This window comes from Maniola hyperantus, chromosome 16, assembly GCF_902806685.2.
Source record: "Maniola hyperantus chromosome 16, iAphHyp1.2, whole genome shotgun sequence".
In the NCBI taxonomy this organism is placed as follows: Eukaryota; Metazoa; Arthropoda; class Insecta; order Lepidoptera; family Nymphalidae; genus Maniola; species Maniola hyperantus.
The window spans coordinates 3,241,045-3,263,461 of NC_048551.1; the positions used below are offsets into that span (position 1 = coordinate 3,241,045).

The 22,417-nt window shown below is 38.1% G+C and overlaps 1 protein-coding gene across 1 annotated transcript in view; it reads right to left on the bottom strand.

The window, feature by feature from the left end:
- Positions 1 to 22,417, bottom strand: part of LOC117989332 (uncharacterized protein CG43867) — a 352,469-nt gene that overhangs the window by 54,309 nt on the left and 275,743 nt on the right. The gene's annotated exons all lie outside the window — the stretch shown is intronic.

Genomic DNA, 22,417 nt, shown 5'->3' on the forward strand with positions numbered 1-22,417 from the left:
TTCTGGAATATCGCAGGTATATAATAGGTACAGGACCGGCCCTAAAACACTCCCTTGCGGAACTCCAGCTTTTATACATTTAAGCTCAGAGTAGGCATCTTCTTGTCTTACTCTAAATGCTCTATCTGTAATGTATGATTCCAGGATATCTGCGAATGATTTGGGTAGCTCGTTTCTAATTTTATGAATAAGACCTTCATGCCAAACTTTATCGAGAGCTTTTTCAATATCAAGAAATGTATACGAATAAAATGCAATAATAAAATAAAATAAATAGTTAAAATAAAGATATTTAAAGGTAATCTAAATGCAAAAAATCACGTCAATCTTTTGCTGTTTTGCGACGTGATTTAAGGACAAACCAACAAGTAAACAATACATACTCGCATTTATTTATTACGCTAATTTTATAAGTAGGGATTGTACTTAGTGAGCATTAATTATTAATTATTGTAGTGAGAAGTTTTAAAGCAAAATGGAAAGAAAAGATTTCTGAAAGAATTTCCATAATTTTTAGTCCTTTAATTTCAGGTTGTCGTTGTCACATAGGAAGGATACGTATAATCTGCCAATAATGCAAACTAAAAAGTATTGTTAATTATTAAGATAAATAAAACTTTATTTAAACTAACTATTTTCAAAAGCGTAAAACACGTCAAATCTCAATTAGTAAAATATTTCGTTAAATTAGATTAATGAAACGTGAAACTTAGCGTGTCAACCCTACTTTAAGACCCCAGAGTCTGCCTCACTGCCTTACTTAGGGGTCGTATTATCGTAACTATTGGATGCATGCTAAATTCGACCCTACTTCATTGATATAACGAGCTAATTAGTACACATGAACTAATATAAGAGGGTAAACCATAAACCGGACCAATATTTGTCCATTAGGATGATGAAAACAGTTTTTCCCTCCTATGCGTACAATGTACATAATATTACTCCGTTTATAACTCGAGTGTCCTTCGCATGTAAGTGGTCATGCAGCGAACTTGAGAAGAATCATAATAGGTACTTGCAAAGTTACATAATATTAAGAAAAAGAACGGGCGGGATGTACCTAAATAAGATATAGCGCAGATTGTTCCAAACAGCAACTTTTATTTCCTGGCCTTAGACTGCTCGGGTGGGACCGAGGTTCGATCTCGAGCACACACCTCTAGTTTTTTTAAGGTAGATACCTATATGTACCTAAGGTAAGGTAAGGTGAAGGACAGATAGTTAGAGGTGCGTGCACGGGATTGAACTCGGACCCGCAGAATAGGAGGCTGAAGTATTAACCATTAGGCTATCACCGCTTATCACTATCACTATCCATATTGTTATGCGTGTGTTTGTTTGTTTGTCCTTCAATCACGACGTTGATATTGTGCATGGATATAGTTAAAGACTTGGAAAGTGACATAGGCTACTTTTTATCCCGGAAAATCAAAGGATTCCCCCTGTATGATTGTTTGAAATTCTAATACCGCGGACGAAGTCAATGGCATCAGCTAGTTTTTTTTTTAAAGAATAGGTATTAGCCATGTTAAATGACTAATATTCCCCTTTCCTCTCCAACTAAGCGTAAAGCTTGTGCTAGGAGTAGGTACGACAATAGTGCAACGGGCGGGGTTTGAACCGTCGACCTTTCGGTTTTCAGTCCACTCCTTTACCCGTTGAGCTATTGAGACTCAAAAAAAAGTTATTTCGATAAAGCTTAGAATTCTCTTTGGCGTCTGGGCGAGGAAATGCCTTTTACAGTTTAAATGTTTGCTCAAGACGCATACATTTAAACTGTAAAAGGCATTTCCTCGCCCACCTTCCGTCTATAACATCGTTCCTTGGCGCCGGCTAGGCGATAGGCGAGTCATAAGATACCCAGCTATTGTTGTATAAGTAGGTACTAACTTATATTCTAAGTTATGCGATTATTCTCCAAGCTAATGTTTAGTTGGAGCCAAAAATCTTCAAAATAAAGAGATACAAGACAGGTAGGTATGTGTAAAAATGACTTCTCAGGCGCCATTCTAACTTTAGGTGTTAAATTTCATGCAAAAAGTACGATTTTGGTGCTTATTTTAAAGGTGAACCGTACTTTTGACTTGACCCAGTTACAGTTGACCCGACCCATAGAGTTAAATTGGCGCGTGACAAGTTATTTTGTACAAAAAGAATCAAAATTCAGTTCGAAAATGTTTTCAAAAATATTTCGAAAACATAGTTTCGTTCGTGATTAGTTGATGTCTCAAAATGGTTAACGCCCACTGAGATTTTTGTCTCTGTCATTTGTATGGGATTACGTAACAGACAGTGCCCTATACTATACTTAACTTCTTTCCGTATATGGAGAATAGTGTAGTAGGTACTAAAATAAAATACCAAAGTGAAAATAATTGCAATTTGAAGCTAAGTGAGAACGTACCAAATCCTATGGCGCTTTTAGAGAGCTTTAAAGCGGTTATCGCTTCAATAGAGCCGCCATTGAATGCGAATCGCCGAGCAAATGATTTTATTCTACGCGAAATAAACTGTTAATTTAAAAAGTAAAATGTTTTAAAAGCCATCTTTATTCCGTCTCTAAAAGCAAAAGGCATACTTTTGCTTTTAGAGACGGAACTTGATGAGTCTTTTAAAAAATATAATGATACTAGCTGATGCCCGTGACTTCGCCCGCACGAATTTTGGTTTTTATAATCCCGTGGGAACTCTTTTTCCGAGATAAAAGGTAGCCTGTATCACTCTCCAGGTCTTTAACTACACCCATGCAAAAAATCACGTCAACCCGTTGTTCCTTGCGACGTGATTGAAGGACAAACCAATTAACCAACAAACAAACATACTTTCGCATTTATAACATGGGTAGTGACTAGTGATAGATAAAACAGAATTTTCATAGAGCTGTTTATATACTTAACTTAAAAAACCAGCCAAGTGCGTGTCAGACTCGCGCACCGAGGGTTCTGTACTCGGGTATTTTTTTCGAAGGATAATATTATTACGAAAATCTTGTACGAGTGTACGATGGTTTTATATGATCGGTTGACCGTTTTTTTATCAATATCACTATTAGGTATGATCGAAGATTTATAATAACGATTTCGATGTGTAGGGGAAGTCTGAGCAAAATCGCTGTCTCAATCGATGTCGCGATTGTCGCCGGGTCAATTGTCGGGAGCAGCTGCTTGTCGCGCTCTGATTGCAACCGATTGTTAATTTGTCTCTGCGATTGGGACCGATGAATATGTATAAGCTTTGTAAATATAGCATTGTGTATAGTTTAGGATACGACAGAAGTACCTATCGTCTTCGCCGCAGACAATACAAAAAACGCTTGAGCATGAAATAATCCATTATAGTATACAATTGCTGTCAGAGTCAAAAAGAAGAGTGAACAGACATCTTCTAGGCAGGCGCACTCCACCTTAGGCCTCGTTTACGGAGACGCGGGGAGTCGCGCGTTGTGATGGGCGGCGCGGCCTGCACTGAATTTAAACATTATGGCGTTGTATGAGTGCGTTTACGGAGAAGCAATTTTATACGCGTTTGTTTGAGATGGAGCTTTTTTTGCGGCCGAGCCTGCGGATGGCATCGACGCGTCCCACGCGGCGTTCATCGTGGTGGCGCACGCGGCGGCAATTCTCGATGAAGCGATGCCCGCAGTGGAACCTTCTGCCAGTCTTTATTTGGAAATCGCATAACGCAGACGCGCCCTCCGCGTGCAACGCCGCGGGCACAGCGGCGGGCACCGTCACTCTTCCCGCCTCGCATCTCTATGAACAACATCGTATATTGTCATATGTTTGTGATTACGCGTGCGATGCTAAGTGCCGCTTCACGCGCCGCCTCACCGTAAACAAAAAAAACGTACGACGCGCCGCGAGACGCCACGCCACACGCGACGCGCGACGCCCCGCATCTCCGTAAACGAGGCCTTAGGTTGCATTATCACCTAATTGGTGTGATTGCAGTCAAGCACTTCCTCTACAGGGTGTAACCAGAACGCTAGCCAAAACTTAGCGTTATTGTTATACTTCCTAAACATAATCCAATACCAATAATCATTTGCCTCATTTTGTAGTTTTAGTGTTTTAGTATTTTTCAAATTAGCAATGTATACCGTGCAAAACTCGGGTCAATGCCCCGCCTACGACGCAGCATTGACTCCAAATAGTCTACTTACGCAACGTTCATTGATTTTACAAAATGTAGAATTTTTTATATATTTTTCTCAATGGTTGTGATTGGCTGAATTTGTAGTATTCTTGCAGCAACAATGCATTTTAGCCAATAGTGAGACAGAGTCGGTCAATCAGAAGTAATTGCGATCGTCCCACTATAGCTGTTCACCCCGTCCGTCAGTGGACTACACGGTCCAACAAAATATAAAGGTGAAATAATGAAATATAGCCTTTTTCACTTGATATTATTTTAGTAAATGAATCATCACTCCCTACCTATACATTAATGAAATCGAACCAGGAACGCACGAGGGTGTTTATTATAGAAACGATGAGTAACGCATTAACATGGCTTGTTAACACGAGTAATCATAAGTAATTAATTGACTGGAGACTTAATTTATATCGGCATGGACCATGGTGCACATGAGTTAACGCCATTGGGTTTTGTACGGCCGCGAACATAAGGTTTAAATTAAAATTAAATATGTGTGATTACAGTACGCGGCAGAAAATAATGTACATCGACCTTCAGAAAGAGATAGTGGTTTTGTAGAGCATTGTCTCTGTCGTTGAGACCGACAAAACGTCACATGAGTATGAGATCTCATTCTAAAGGTCGATGTACATTATTTTCTGCCGTGCACTGTACCTACATTATTGCTTTTGATTTACCAAAGGTATTTGCCGAGTAGTGACTTTTAATTTTCATGGCAGCCATTTTGAAATTTTTATTACACATTTGTTGATACTATAGCGGCAATAGAAATACACATTCTGTAAAAATTTCAACCCTCTGCCTATTACGGTTCACGAGATACATCCCGCTGACAGAGAGACGGGCGGATGGACGGACGGACAACGGAGTCTTAGTAAAAACCAAAATCTAATTGATACTTTGCTTCTAACCGTTGAGGTGTTGCTTGTACTTGTTTAATATTTGAGTAAAAATAGCTCCTGTGTTCTAAAAACAAGTTCAAAAGGAAAGATATCTCTTTATTTTCAACACTACATTATCGTTGCATCGCTATAATAATATTATAAAATATATAAAACAACGGGCCGTCCACGTGCGGCGCGTGTAGCGCGTGCGGCTCGCAGTCACAACCGCGACGCGGTTACGTAAAAAACATTGATCAATTTTTTAACTGACTTCTCACATATATTAAAAACACAGATTACTAACTATGACCTATAGGCAATACATAAAAAGTACTTACTGGCAGTAATCAGTAGGAGGGGCATGAACTAATAATAATAGATTCATTTGACTATTCAAAAGCACTATTTAAAAGCTTCCCCAATATTAAAATTTGCTAATCTATCTCCTTTCTATGCTATCTCTTAGTAATATCTTTCGCTGTTTCTTTGTTCATCTTATAGATTTTTTTTTAATTTCCCTACGAGTACTAGTTATAGTAGAGACTGAAGAGAGACCTAATAATCAAATCATTAAAATTATAAAGGGTGATTTTTAAAAGTGTTTCTTGACTTACTTGAGCTCCTGAAAATCTACTATCGACTTTTGAATTGTCATATTCCATTAGTAGCTATGAAATCAGTAAACCTGACTCATAAAGTTTCAAACGAGCAATAAAAGTATGACTGCACACGTTTCTAGCAAATTGGAGTGGCACAGGTCGTTAAAAAGACATTGATTTCGCGCTAATACCGATGATCTACCCAGTAAGCTAAAGATAAACCACACTATGGACTTTTTGTTTTGCAACATTTTGACGTGACATAATTCCACACACAATACGTAAGCTAAGCTCCATGTTTCCACCTATTCCCCTTTCAAATCAAACCAAGTAATTATATTATATTGTATTTCAAAATATAATATAGTAGATTCAGTATAAACTGACGCATTTCCACTTGAACGTAAACAATAGGGGCAATAAACGAAACATGAGTGTTTCGTTTATTAGAGCCCATTCGTTTCAAAGGAGCCGGTTCAAACTTACATATTTTGTTGCAAACCAATCAGTGTTGATTCTTTTGAATTCACCCGCCACGACTTAATCCTATTGTTTATTGCTAATGACGGTCTCAAGTGGAAACACGCCAGTTAATATTGAATGCACTATAAATATAGGTATTGAACATTTTTTGAAAGTCAAATCATCATTTCATAATATACTAAGAGTAATTCATTTCTAAGCTTTCTTGTGATTTAAAAATAGCCCTTTTTTAATTTTTTTGTAAAATTTGATTTTACATGGCGATGATTTCAATTTATTGTTGCTATCGGATGAATTTCAGGTACACTTGTTGTTGCACAAGTTTCAGCCTATTTGGAAAATTGTTAAACAGATCAAAGTAAAAGTAAGCGTCGGTATCAAGACAGGGAAAGAGTCACAAGTTACTTGACCCTGGCGTTTCCACATACATTTTTATAGCGGTTGTGTTTTAATTCATATCTCCTTACAAAATACCTACTGGCAGTAGCGTGCAGGTCATAGAGGCATAAATGCACTGCTTACCCCAGCTGTAATAGCTCAATGCATATTTTTCATTATGACCTGCCAGTAAACAGGTTCCTACTTAACTAATGCTTACCCTGGCTTCAAACCCTGTGCACGCCACTGCCTACTCAGGTGACACTTTTGTCGTGTAAATAATATGATGTCAATAGGCACTGAAGCTTATTTTTATAGACATAAGTATTTAAGTAAGTATATTCTAGATTCAAAGATGGGAATTTCCATAAAAAGCCAACATTTTTCATGCTACAGTCGCGCGTGTGATCTTCAGTAACGAGAGTAAAAAGCCCGCCGGAGCCACGGTCTGGCGCGTGTCCAAAAACAGAACATACTGTATACTGCCACGAACATAACAAATAAATAACATGCTTACATTATGTACGCAGAAATATAGCTCTTGCTGCGTTAAGATAAAGGTTTTATTGCTTTAATGGATTTTCCGTTCTAAGCACATGGATGTTGAACATAAAGCTTTATGTATACACGTGTATACAACCAATATCATGCTGAGTTGATTTCATGCGTGTATTGCTAGGTTATAAAGGTAAGTGACACATTTTTATTAAAGAAAATCTTCCAAATATATAAAAGGAAAAGGTGACTGACTGACTGACTGACTGACTGACTGACTGACTGACTGATCTATCAACGCACAGCTCAAACTACTGGACGGATCGGGCTGAAATTTGCTTAACATAACGGGCATAACATTTATTTATAGTTCATAAATAATTATACATATTACATGAAGCTGCAAGATGCATAGTTTGACGCATTGCGCATTTACCACTGATTTACATAGAATCCCGATGCACCCCGTGGCAAATGGGAATCGGACGCAGCTGCGCTGAATAAAACACTAATGCAACCGCTTTTGTATTGAATATCGCTTTTATATGTCCATTTTACAAATCCCTAACGTCTTTTGGACTAAGAGCCAGCGCACGCCAGACCTTCGTTATTTTATAAAAGCTGAAAGTTTCTCTGCGTATTGTCCCCAACACAGGGAGGAACGTTTGTTTGGATCATGGTGGCTTTGGGAGATAACAGGTAGTGAATGTGTAAAAAACCATACCTCATGGCAACCCCCTGCCAGACACCCTAAATGATTAATAGTTTAGGGGTGTCTGGCAGGGGGCTGCCATTATACTGGAAACCCCCTGCCAGACATGCATGACGTGATTTTTAATACTATTCTCAAGAAAATATAAAAAAATTAGACTTTTTACTTTGACGTAAGATTTTTTTACACCTTTATTACCTGTTATCTCCCAAAGATCCCTTGATCTCCCATGATCCAAACAAACATCGAAACAGACATTCCTCCCAGTATTGGGGACAATACGCAGAGAAACTTTCAACTTTTCTAAAATAGCGAAGGTCTGGCATGCGCTGGCTCTTTCGCTATTTTGGTGAAAGAATTTCAAGCTGTATTTTCCTTTTTGTGGCTAAAAGTTTTTGCTCTTAGTAAGGAATCGGCAAGTGTAAAGTTTCAAGTTTAAAAGCATTTTCGTTTGGACAATATTGCGTCCGCATCGCGCTTTATATTTTTTAGAACAGAAAAAGATAAAAATAATTTTTTTTTTTTTTTTTTTTTTTTTTTTTTTTTTTTTTTTTTTTTTTTTTTTTTTTTTTTTTTTTTTTTTTTTTTTTTTTTTTTTTTTTTTTTTTTTTTTAAAAGAATATTAGCCATTTTTAAATGACTAATATTCCCTTTTCCTCTCCAATTAAGCGTCAAGCTTGTGCTAGGAGTAGGTACGACAATAGTGCAACGGGCGGGGTTTGAACCGTCGACCTTTCGGTTTTCAGTCCACTCCTATACCGGTTGAGCTATTGAGGCTCTATAATGCAAAGATTTTATGCTTTTTGAAAGTCGGTTAAAATATTATAACAAACAACAGCTTCCTTATTTGTAACTGTCTTCCAAAAAGGAGAAGCTGGTTCTCAATTCGGTGTCTATTTTGTTTTAATATTACGTAGGTATTATAAGTCCCGCAAATTGCTAATGAGCGTGGCCGCCATTTTAGTGACATCAGCACTAGACTGAAGTTTCGAGCTGATGGTCCGTCCGCTGCGCCAGATCCTTCTTTCCACGCACGTGCAAACTATGGAACCAACTCCCATCGGCGGTGTTTCCACCAGATTATAACATGGGGTTATTCAAGGGGCGGACCAACAAATTCCTAAAAGGCCGGCAACGCATCGGCGGCTCCTCTGGTGTTGCAAATGTTCATAGGCGGCGGTAATCACTTAACATCAGGTGACCCGCCTGCTCGTTTGCTCGCTATATCTATTTAAAAAAAAATTGTATATTTTTATTTCGGCTGATGTCAAAATGACGTCATTTCGATGTTAATGAGTTCAATCGCAATAGCAATTTGCTGGGCTGTTAGTAGGTACGGCTACACGTGATTATGATCTCTTCTTTTCGGCGATGAATGGGTGAGTCGGAATTGGGAAACGCGGCCCAACCCAACGCGTGTAGATTGGGTCATATATTCTAATCCAGACTTCCTTTGTAAGTGTGTCTGTATGTTTCCTTTTCGGTGCTCAACCGCTTAATCGATCTTGGCGAAAGACACAGAGACAGCTTATATCCTGAAGTCTTGTTTACATCTAATATCCTTAAGATCGGCGCGGTAAAACGTTGCAGTAGCGACAGCAACGTGATAGCAGTAGCAACGCAACAGTTCATTTGTTGTCTCTCTCTTCTTATTATTTTGCTTTGTGGCTATTGCTGTCTCTCTCTAGCCGCTGTTACGTGTGACGTCTGACAGCAAAGATCGCGAGATTTTACGCCTGTGGCAAACCTGTCGCGAGATACGTAATCACCCCGCCGACATAGGATAAACCAGTAATACAAAGAATTCCCATGGGATATTTAAAACATCTAAATCTAGGGGGTCAAAGTTATGGTCATCAATACCCCGTGGCCCTACCGCGGTTGTTTGACAGCTACAATATGTCACGATCGTAATCATCTCTGATTGGTTAATGCTCGCTCACTATTGGCCACAATACATTGTTGCAACAAGAATCGCACAAATTCAGCCAATCAGAACAATTGAGATTGTAATAATGATTGATGCAGGTTTTAGACAATCGCCCTACCGATGACGGGGCGTCAGATTCGATTCCTGTCGCTTTCATCATGTACAAAAGACGTACATGATGAAAGCGAAAGGAATCGAATTCGGGATCTATGCGCTAGACAGGCCGTCACATAAACAAAAAACCGGTTAAGTGGTAGGCGGACTCGCACACGGAGGGTTCCGTACCAACGTACAAGAAATAACACTTCTTATTTTTTGTGATGTAACTACAAATTCACGATTTGCTATATATAAGACTTTGCTACCTGATAGAAAGCTGTGATAGCCTAGTGGTTAGGACGTCCACCTTCTCATCGGGGGTTCGATCCCGGGCACACACCTCTAACTTTTCGGAGTTAATTGATTAAATATCACTTGCTTAAACGGTGAAGGAAAACATCGGAAACTTGCATGCCTGAGAGTTCTCCATAATGTTCTCAAAGGTGTGTGAAGTCTACCAATCCGCACATGGCCAGCATGGTAGACTATGGCCAAAACCCTTCTCACTCTGAGAGAATACCCATGCCCTGTAGTGAGCCGGCGATTGGTCGAACGTGATGACTGCTAACTGCCTTTGATGATTCTAGGTCAACTGGAAGTACTCTATAGGTTTTGATTTCCTTGACGGGTCTCAGCAGACAGACAAGAAGTGATCCTATAAGGGTCCTTTTTTCCTTTTGAGGTACGGAACCCTATAAAATTTATTCCACGAATACGTCACTTAGTGTAAGAAATTCCAGGCAGGAAATCACGTCCAAAATTGTCACAGCTCACAGGAAATGCCGAGTGCCCTCGCAATATCAACAAGTTATCTATATTCGTCTTACGTCGCCGTCCGTCCGTCACGAGCGTAATTACTGGTAAAGTCACGGGTATTGAAGACGAGCTTAAGCTGCTTCAGAATAAGTAATTTTAGTTGATATTTTTCTGTAAACAATGGGTAGAGATAAGAAAGTTAAGAGCAGGTCGCGACAGAAAGTAATGTACATCGGCCTTTAGAATGACATATCGGCTTTGTAGAGCGTTGTCTCTGTCACTCATACCTATATGAAGTTTTGTCGGTCTCAACGACAGAGACAATGCCCTACAATTAATCAATTAATTGCCTTCTAAATGTACATTACTTTCTGCCGCGTACGGTAAGGCTTTAATGCGCCAACGTGGTTGACTATGGTTAAACCCTTCTCATTCTGAGAGGTGAATCGTGCTTAGTATAGTGAGCGGGCGATTGATGATGATGATGAAGATTTTAGGAGTATGTACCATAAGTATCTACCTACCTAGACATGAATATTATTACAGTCATGACATCCTATGGCTATGTAAATAGGTAGTTAACAGTTATAATACAGTACGCGGCAGAAAGAAATGTACATCGACCTTTAGAAGGATATAACAGATTTGTAGAGCATTGTCTCTGTCGTTGAAATCGACCACACGTCATATAGTTATGAGTGACAGAGACAAAGCTCTACAAAACCGAAATGTCATTCTAATGGCCGATGTACATTACTTTCTGCCGCGTACTGTACGTCTGCGTGTCACTAGTTCACTAAGATTTTAGATTAGGACTAGCTTATGCCCGCGACTTTGTCCGCGTGGACTACACAAATTTCAAACCCCTATTTCACCCCCTCAGGGGTTGAATTTTCAAAAATCCTTTCTTAGCGGATGCCTACGTCATAATAGCTATCTGCAAGCCAAATTGCAGCCCGATCCGTCCAGTAGTTTGAGCTGTGCGTTGATAGATCAGTCAGTCAGTCACCTTTTCCTTTTATATATTTAGATTTGTACCTACTTAATTTAATAGCCGGCATTTTCGTCCACTGGATATCTTGCTTTAATTGCAAAAAAAATTACAATCTCAAAGTAGGTACCTAAAGTACTTAGTAAATAAAGTGGTAAGTTACTGTAGTAAATATAATTGGAAAGCTCCCCCTTTTCTGAAGCCGGTCAAAATTCGTTTTTCAATCATCTTTTTTGAAAAAACACGTTTTCTAGTGTCAGAATACGTTGCATTTTTTATTGAAAACATTTTGCTCGTTGAGCCTATTTCAGTATATAAAGCTTTTGAGTGGAAAGTAAACAATAGATGCGAAAAACGTGGATATCTAAATCCCGGGCTTTCAATCCGTCCGTCTGTTTATTGCAGCGATTAATCCGTCGACTGATCGGTCTGTCTGTAGACACAGACTAAGGGCCAGTGCACACCGAGCGTGCAACATGCTCGAGCACTACTAATGTATAGCCAACGATAGAATAGAATAGAATGTTTTTTATTCATGTAAACTTTTTACAAGTGTTTATGAATAGTTAGGTAGTTTTAATTTACCACTATTTACTACATATTATACTATACGTTACAATGTACCCACTCTTTTCTTTATATTTATTAGTATACTAACTAAAATAAAATAAAATAAAAATAAAAATCTTTTTTATTCGAATAAACTTTTACAAGTAGTTACGAATAGTCGGATGCATCTACCACTGGTTCGGAATGCCTTTCCTAACTGACTACTAACTAACTAGTAATATAGAATTTTTAGTTCAAGTCTAATGTAAATATAGTACCTACTTACTCGAAATACGTCAGGAAAATAAATTGTGCGTGATAAACACCTACGTTTTAACTTTGAAATCCCCTTTGAACCGAGCTGAAAAATGCATTTTTTTAAAATTATGCCACGTAAAATTGCAGTCATACGTATTGTTGGAGCAAGTTGCGAATCAAATCCACGCCTTTTATCATTTACACTTTTAGGAGCATGATTTAATAGATTTTTTAAACTTTTATAAAGGCAAGTCTGAAATTGACTGTGGAATTTTATTGTCATTTCATCATTTCGAGCGTTATTGCGAATGAAGGTTCCTAGTTTCACTTTTGCTACGTTTTGTACGCTAAAGTTAGGTTTATAATTTTCCTTCATTCTGATTTCTGTGTAGAAGGTAGATAGTTATATAACAGGTTATATTATACGTGGTTTCGTTTAGGGTAGGTTATTGCACTGTGACTCACCATAGAGACGACATTGATTCTACGACGTGTGGAAGTAGGATTAATAATAAAGTGGCGAATCTAAATGGCACTTCCTGAATCTAGGTGCCTCTTTGGATGCCTAGTCTAGGTCTAGGAAGTGTTTCATGTACTTAACGATATTTTATATGTACAAATATGCACTAATTAACAGCTTTTATTTTTATAACAGTTTTTTACCTAGATTTTATTAAATTTGTATAACGCGAACTCGCCATCCTCACATAAACTTTAACAGTTTCTAGAGGATGGCGAACTGTTTATTTTAAAATGTATTATTGAAATTTACGTGATCAATAAAAAAATATATATATAAAAGGAAAAGGTGACTGACTGACTGACTGACTGACTGACTGATCTATCAACGCACAGCTCAAACTATTGGACGGATCGGGCTGAAATTTGGCATGTAGATAGCTATTATGACGTAGACATCCGCTAAGAAAGGATTTTTGAAATAGGGGTTTGAAATTTGTGTAGTCCACGCGGACAAAGTCGCGAGCATAAGCTAGTCTTATGATGAAAGTGAATGTTACCCAAATGTTGACTAGCACTAAAGTTGAATTAATTAGTATATTAGTAGTAATACTGGGAAATGCCCTTGTATAAGACTACATTTTACAGTCGTGTAGCCTAGCCAGTCAATCACCTTTGTTCCGCTCCACGCTATGGCGGGAAAGCACCACGCATGCGCAAACAACAGCTGGCGACGCCATGTTGGTCATGTGTTACTAAATATTACTAGAGCCACTACTAGCACAGCGTGAATACATACAGTGAACTGTGAGACGAAGTCCAGCCCTTGATGATTGTGGACAAACCTACTTTACATATTATGCAAGGGTACTGATGCTCATCATCATCTACAATCTGTCAGCGGCTCACTACAGAGCATGGGCTTCCTCTCAAAATGAGCCATAAATTGGCCATAGGATTTATGAGGATTTGGCCATAATTCACCACGCTAGCCAAATTCGGATAGGCAGACTTCACACACCTTTAACAACATTATGGATAACTCTTAGGCTTGAGGTGGCAATCCCGCACTGCCCCCGCGCTAATCCGGTGAGAGCGAGCGCGGGTGACGAGCGGGTGTGCGGGGCGTACCCCCGCCTCATACCCCGATTGCCATCTCAACCTGTCGCGAACTGAAGGTATGCAGGTTTCTTCACGATGCCTTCACCGTCAAAGCAAGTTGCTTAAAACACACATAACTCCGAAAAGTTAGAGGTGCGTGCCCGGGATCGAACCCCCGACTTCTCGAATAGCAGGCCGGCGCCTTAACCACTAGGCGATCCCTGCTTCAGCACTGACATTAGCAATGGCAAAACGGCCGTTTGCCGTGGAGACCCTGGGGCCATGGAGTCTCAGTGCTAAAAAAATTTTACGAGACATTTCACCGCGATTAATAGCCCCATCTGGTGACAGAAGGGCTGGCTCATTTTTTGAGCAACGGATCAGCCTGGCTGTCCAGCGCGGAAATGCAGCCAGTATTCTTGGCACCATTCCACGCGGGCATGATTTGTATAGTAATTAGATAAGGCTAGCTTTAAGTTTTATTGTAATATTTTCATTTAAAAAAAAAATAATATTTGAATTTTGAATTTAGACCCCAGAACGAGTTTCCTACATTCTGCACTAGGAAAATCCTGTATTGCAGAAGGTAGGTAGTTACAATGAGTTCACAGTGTAGGTATGAAACTATAAACTAACATTATGCCAGTAATAGCTGACATTTATAAATGCCCTTTTGGATTATTCATATTTCCTTAGCACGTCCTACTTTTCCGGCTAACAAGTAGTTATACCTACCTAGCTTAGCTAAGTCTTTTTATTATTCTAACCTAGATTTGGCTCACACCATAAGACGAATGACGATCTAGTTTTTAGAATAATAAGTAGATGTAAGTATTTTATGGCTGAATATTGTAGTCTTTTTTAAAAGCGTTTTTTGTCATTTTGCTGTAGGTTGACCTAAAGAGGATTACCTATTGACATATAGGAACAGAAGGGCAAAAATCGGTCACTTAAGTATTGAGTCGTAGGGTACAGATTATAGGTAATCTTAGATGTATTATATTATTATTATAGAAACTTAGTCAAAGCGTAGGGTCCATGGAAAATTGAGAATATGGATTAGCAAAGAATCGGTGATTTTTTAATAGGTACAATAAGGCATTTTAGCGTTTAAACTATCGTGAGTTATTTCCATTAGTGATTTCAATATCTGTCACCGGCTGTACTCACGTATTTAGTCGACGTTAGCCCGACTAGTTTCGAACCCATCCGGGGTCCTCTACGGGCAGCGGCACGCGCAGCTCGCAGTCTCAATCGCGACGCGTGCGCGAACTGACTCCCTTAAAAAAGGACACCGGATGGGTTCGAAACTAGTCGGGCTAACTTCGACTAAATACGTGAGTACAGCCGGTGACAGATATTGTATACAACAAGGCATGCTGAATTTTTCATTAAAAAAACTTTTATAAAATGCTTTATGTTAGCATAATCATGAACATTGGGTAGGTATACTTATTCATCTTTGAAGGAAAAATGGAAACACATTCTGGAATAAACTAAATTCTGGAGTAAACTGCATTATTGGTGCAGCATGACGGTGTGACTGTATGCACCATAAAACATAACAATAGCGCATTATCGATCCAAATTAGGGATTTGATGGGTGATCTTTGTTTTTTTACATGTTTACCCTTTACCCGTTACTTAATAATGTCAAATGTTATCTAATCGTTAGTTTACAAACAGCTTCCTAAAGTTAGAAAGCAAAAACTTATTATACCTACCGAAAGAAAAAAAGGACAACTGCAGTGGCCTAAGAGCTGGTATTTGTTTACGCGGTGACGCATAGGTATGTAATTACTCGTTGATGCTTCTTTAATTGATATTATCCAGGCCACTATCACTCAGGATGATGTAAGGATACTCCATACATCCAAATCTGTTCAGACATTCAGAAGTTATGGTGGATTAAAGAAACTCACGTTACCTTACACCATTTCTTTACTGAAACATTGCTGAAAATGATTTGATGTCGCAGACTGGTACATTATATTGGTGCCGTTTTGTGCGTTTTAAGCACACCCTACATAACCTAAATCTAGGTTAATGCCCCACATTAAGTATAACCAAAACATATCAAGACATTTTAGTGTTTAAACTATCGTGAGTGATTTCCATTATACATCTAGGAGAAGTCGGCTTTACTCACGTATTTAGTCGACGTAACTAGTCGGGCTAGCCTCGACTAAATACGTGAGTAAAGCCGGTTTCTCCTACATGACGTCTTTTTAAAAAAATCCTGTGACCCGTCAATTTAGGTATGTGTTCACCAATAATAAACAAGAGGTCACAACTTTACGTTGCCACATTTCCCATATAATTTATGTTAAGGTAATCCTATGTACTCGTATATACTTAATAGCTATATAGAATAGAGTGTATTGATTAGGCTTCTTCCACATGTATAGAGTAAAGAAATGTCACGGAAAGAGACGTAAAACCCAATAAACGTTTGATTACTTAAGTACTCACAGGCGGCTGCTATATGCTCGACGGATCACTTTTCTTCATCTGTTGACTTCTCTTTTCAGCAAACTCCGCACTCAAACGATGTGCTTTCAAAGACTTCGACATTATCAACACTAAAACTGACTGACTACTTAACACTTAGAAGCAAATTAGCAAAAATTCGTTGTACTGTAAAGTCTTAGGCCCTTATTACGTATTTATTATTAACACGGAACCGACGCTAACACAAATAATTAAAGAGAATCTATCGATCTTTATTCTCCTTAAACGCCCGTGCGATTATAAAGAACTCTTTTCTAAACAGTTTTTCGTATAATAAATGAGGTTTTTTATTCAAGACGGATTGTATGGATGCGTTGTATTTTATTTAAGAGGTAAATTAAAGAATATATACAGTTTAGGCGTGAAGTTATCGCGTATAAAGCTTGGTTTCTTATAACAACGTGAAGTTGGTTTGCGCGCATGCGTTGAAGGGGTGGCTACTCAGCTACTAGGGGTGATTTCTGTTGGCAAAGAGTTTTGATGTAAAACCGGTCAAGTGCGAATCGGACTCGCACACGAAGGGTTCCGTTCCATCGTACTATGTACTTTTCTATTTGCATGGCGTTGATTTTTAAATCCGTTATCATAGTTTATTATTATTATTTTTTATAGTAGCAATAGAAATACACACTGTGTGATCAAGTCTCTACCTATTACGGTTTACAAGATCTAAGCCAGCTGACAGACTGATAGATGGACTGAGAGATGGATGGGCAGACGTACGGATAGCGGAGGTTTTCAAACCCCGTTGGCACGCTTTGGGTACGGAACCCTAAAAAAATCGCCTGTCTCTGAAAGGGATTTCGGATTTTACTTGCATATGAATATACGTTAGAGTCGTGTGTAGATGTGGGTAGGTTGTTTATTTGTGCCAAGGCGAATGTAGGATAGATAACTGTAGGGGTATTACATGAATGATCATGACGTTACGTGATATCAGATTGTATTTTGATCAAATAAAGCCTAATGTTGGATGACTTGCAGGTTGTTGTTTGTCGACTACGATCTTTACTTGCGGTTAGAATAATATCTGGCAATGTGCAAGCATTTTTCTACAAAAATACCGTTTTATTTTACTAGGTATATCAGAAATCGAATCTGGGATCATGGAGTTAAATATTCAAACATGATATTATATGGGAATCGAATTCGGGACCTCTTGCCACTCTTGCCGCTCGAAATAGAGGCGTTTTCAAATGCAACTCAATAATAAGTCAATTAAGTAATTTTCTAAATTGACTCGACTGAGAACCAAACCTAGGATTTCTACATTCTACCACATTCTATTAATGATTTGAATTTGAGTTAGATTCCTCTTAAGAGCTTTTAAAAGCTCGAAAGTAGGTCAAGACGTTTGAAGACTGAAGAGAATTCCCGTGTTTTAAGTTCTTAGGACTAAATTTAGACTACTGTGGCTTAGACTTTTGAGCACCTACGGGCTACACCTGTTGTTGTAGACAAGGTCTAGGTCACAAATGAAAAAAAAACGCTTTAATTGGGTCAAGACGTGACGTAGTGTTATAACACGAGTTTTTAAAAGAAAATTCAAAGCAAACAAATTCCAAAGTGAGAATAAAAGTAAAGGGCTTTCAGAGGTATTGTGAATGAATTGTAATCCATACTAAGTATTATCTAAATATATAAAAGGAAAAGGTGACTGACTGACTGACTGACTGACTGACTGACTGACTGACTGATCTATCAACGCACAGCTCAAACTACTGGACTAATCGGGCTGAAATTTGGCATGCAGATAGCTATTATGACGTAGGCGTCCGCTAAGAAAGGATTTTTGAAAATTCAACTCCTAAGGGGGTGAAATAGGGGTTTGAAATTTGTGTAGTCCACGCGGACGAAGTCGCGAGCATAAGCTAGTTTTATAAAATAAATGTAAAAGTGTGACTGTCTGTCTGTCTGCTAGCCTTTCAGTTTCACTTCCCAGCCGTTCAACCGATTATGACAAAATTTGGTAGGTACAGAAATAGCTTGCATACCGGAAAAGGACATAGGCTACTTTTTATCCCGGAAAACCAAAGAGTTCCCACGGGATTTTAAAAACCTACAATCTACATCCACCGAACGAAGTCGGGGGCATATCTGGTAGACTATATTTTAATATATCAATTGATGTAGACATCCACTAAGAAAGGATTTTTGAAAAGTAGGGGTAAAATAGGGGTTTCAATTTGTGTACTCCACGCGGACACGCGGCAATAACAAAACAAAAAAAACACAAATAAGTAGGTGTTAGGAATTTAAAATGCGTTTACATTCTGTCTTTTCTTTTTGACGGTTCGCCCGCCTAACCGATTTTGATAACTTTGGTTAATTTTTATCCCTAAAAATTAAATATGAAGAATGGGGATGGTAAATTCACGCTCCTAGGAAGTCGCGGGAATTATCTTGAGATATAATAATGTAGGAAGGATTTTTGCCAAGAATAGAATTTTGAAAGTTTATGTCAAGTTGGAAACAATGTTTTAAAGTTTAATTTCTCTAACATCATTTTTGAGTGAGTCATAGTTGTGCAATCGGAAAATCAATAGACGCGATTCCGGAGAGCATCGGCGCTGCTGTGTGCATAGCTCTCCTGGCGTAGCGTTGGCAAATAAAACGGGAAAATAAAAAAGGTAAAATATTGAATTGAGAAAATGAATCGGCGTTAATATTAGGCATGAAAAACCAGTGGCAGCTTTAGAGAGAGAAATGAAAAAACTAGCTATCTTTTTTTTCCGATAAAGACAAGTAGTACCTCAATAATTTAGTAGTTATAGACCAGGAGGACTTGTTTATTGACTTGATGCTGATTGCTGTGTGTATACGTGTCCTTTACACCAATTTACCAATAAATTAATAGCAATTATTTTCTTGTTTAAAAAAATCAGTCATAAATTACTTTATAGTAGTAGATACCTAGTACCTAAGTTCGGGTAATTTGTGACGATTATGTTTCTTAATTTATTATTTACTAGACGATGCCCGACTTGGATGCGTGGATTTAGGTTATTTAAAAATCCCGAGGGAACTCTGTAATTTTTCGGGATAAAAAGTAGCTTATATCCTTCCCCGGGATGTAAGCTAAATCTGTACCAAATTTTACCAATATCGATTAAACTGTTGGGCCCTGAAAAGCTACCATACAGACAGACAGACAAACACACTTTCGCGTGTTTAATATTGGAATGGATTGTGTTTTTGTAAGAGCCATTAAGTTATCTACGGGCTAATAATATTATGATAAAGACGTGTCTAAGTACCTGTTTGTTTAATTTCATTTATTTAGCACACCTTGAATTTGTGAAAACCAAATTAAGATTTGTAACTTTTGTAACATTTAACCCAACCGTAAATTCATAACGCAAATTAATTTATGCTGCAATTCGTACACCAAAATTGTGACCCCTCTCAAATAATAATCCCTAAACGGACCCCCAGTGGTTGTCGCGAGCGTTAACAACTGCTATCCACGAGGGGAAACGTTTTTGTTAACCAAAGTGCTAACTTGTTTCAATAAAATATTGTGGCGATATTCTTTAAATGTTGAATTTGGTTTTTTTTAATTGAAATTATTTTTTAATCCATCAGCTCTTTCTTGATCATCCATTTTATGAGAAACTTTGTTTTACAGCACTTGAAGATGAGATTATCTCACAAATTGACGACGACAATTATATTTTAGTTTATTAGTTTTTCTTTAAGTATAATTATTATGGAGTAAATATATATATTAGTTTATTTTATACATATATTGGTATTATACAAATTTTATTTAATATAATATTTATTAGTGGTTTATGATGTAGCAGTTATTTGAATGTATTTATATTATAATTTATTGTATTACACACCACCCGCAATCTGTATTTCCTCATATATTCCTATTCTTAAGGTTGCCTGGTAGAGATCGCTAATTAGCGATAAGTCCGCCTTTTGTATCTTCCTTCTGTCTGTGTTTTTGTTTTCGTTTATGTAATCCTTCTTGTGGTGGTACAAATAAAGAGTATAATAAGATGATGCACTATGAAACTACTATACCATTACCTACTTAGGTAACATATCTATAGTTTTATATTGAGAGCCTGCTACCACTTGTCGTCTGTCAGGCTTGGATTTTAATCGGATGTTCCAGTGGCAGAACATTTTTTATGAAGCTATTCACACTTGGTTGAAACTGATTTTGTGTCAAAATGTTCTGCCACTGAAACATCCGATTAAAATCCGGACCCTACAGCTGACAAGTCGGAACGGGATGTAAGGGGTGGTTCCGACATCAATGGTAAAAATAATAATATTATACCTATCTCTTAGCATATTAGTCAGAAATAACAGACTTATTTATAATCAGAAGTCAAAACACTAATATTAGGTATGCTAAGTATATTTTCTAACTTAAAAAAGCTTCAAAATTACTAACTTCCACACAAACCTTCATCCCATATTTAACCCGTTTAGAGAGTAAAATTTTCACAAAAATATCTCTAAGTCCTCATCTACGTTAAGTAAGAGGAATCGTGCATTTAATATAATTACTTAGTAGACATATTGACAATATTGTAAGTAGATATTCCTAAATTGTGCAAAGAACCTCACTACCACTGTTATAAATGCGAAAGTGTGTTTGTTTGTTGATTTGTTGGTTAGTTGGTTTGTCCTTCAATCACGTCGCAACGGAGCAACGACGGATCGACGTGATTTTTTGCATGGGTATAGTTTAAGACCTGGAGAATGACATAGGCTACTTTTTATCCCGGAAAATCAAAGAGTTTCCTTGGAATTTTTAAAACCTAAATATACGCGTACGAAGTCGCGGGCATCAGCTAGTAATAAATATTTGGAGTTTTAGAGAAGAGAACAAAAAAGCTCTGGCAGTCCATTGACAAAGGTTCACAGAACTTTTAGGGTCACGATTAACAGTGTGGATTATAAAGAAGGTTTTTGCCGACCCTTCTGACTTGCATCCATTGTAGTTCTGAAGGATTTCCAGAGCCTTTTCATGCCGGGATCAAAGGCGGCCCTTTGTGAAATTGTTGAGATTTACAATAAAAAGCATGATGCATCACTATGATTCTGCTATTTTATTAAGTAACTAGCTTATGCTCGCGACTTCGTCCGCGTGGACTACACAAATTTCAAACCTGTTGAATTTTCAAAAATCCTTTCTTAACGGATGCCTACGTCATAATAGCTATCAGCATGCCAAATTTCAACCCAATCCGCCCAGTAGTTTGAGCTGTGCGTTGATAGATCAGTCAGTCAGTCAGTCAGTCAGTCAGTCAGTCAGTCACCTTTTCCTTTTATATATTTAGATTTCATGGCGGCGACGGCCAGGACATTAGGTACCCTGATTAGGAATAATATGTTTTTGGATAAGTAATCGAAAGTTATTTAAAGCTACCCTCAGCGAACCTACTATTTTCTGGCTTATTAACTTAGTAAGTACTAATTTTAATTATAGAAAGTCCCTACCTACTCGTAGGTAATATCGTATTTTGATGAAGTGTTAAATATTACGGCTCAAGTAGGTCCTCACTGTCCCAATGTGTTTGGAAAATGTTTGCGTACTGTGCTAATATCCCTTGATGTTTGAATGAAAACCTGCAAAATTCAGCAAGCTGGCTTGTGTAATTGGCCACACACGGCCAATTTACGCTAGTGGCCCTGTAAGGGTAAGCCCGCCCTGTGAGTTTTCACCGTGAGCGCATGGGCCGATCGCCTTGGGCTAATGTGTCTATGTATGTACGTAACTAGCACCTAACCTGTCTACGTTGGTACATATCTAATTTTACATTGCCAGCTACTGAATAAGATTAATATTTCGTCTTTTCGTAACTAAACAAGAATATTTATTCCGGGTTCGTAACGGAATATTATAAGAGACTAATGTCTTTTTGTAACTGTGGCCCTACCGCGGTTGTTTGACAGCTACAATGTCACGATCGCAATCATCTCTGATTGGTTAATGCTCGCTCACTATTGGCCACAATGCATTGTTGCTCATTGTTGCAACAAGAATCGCACAAATTCAGCCAATCAGAACAGTTGAGATTGTAA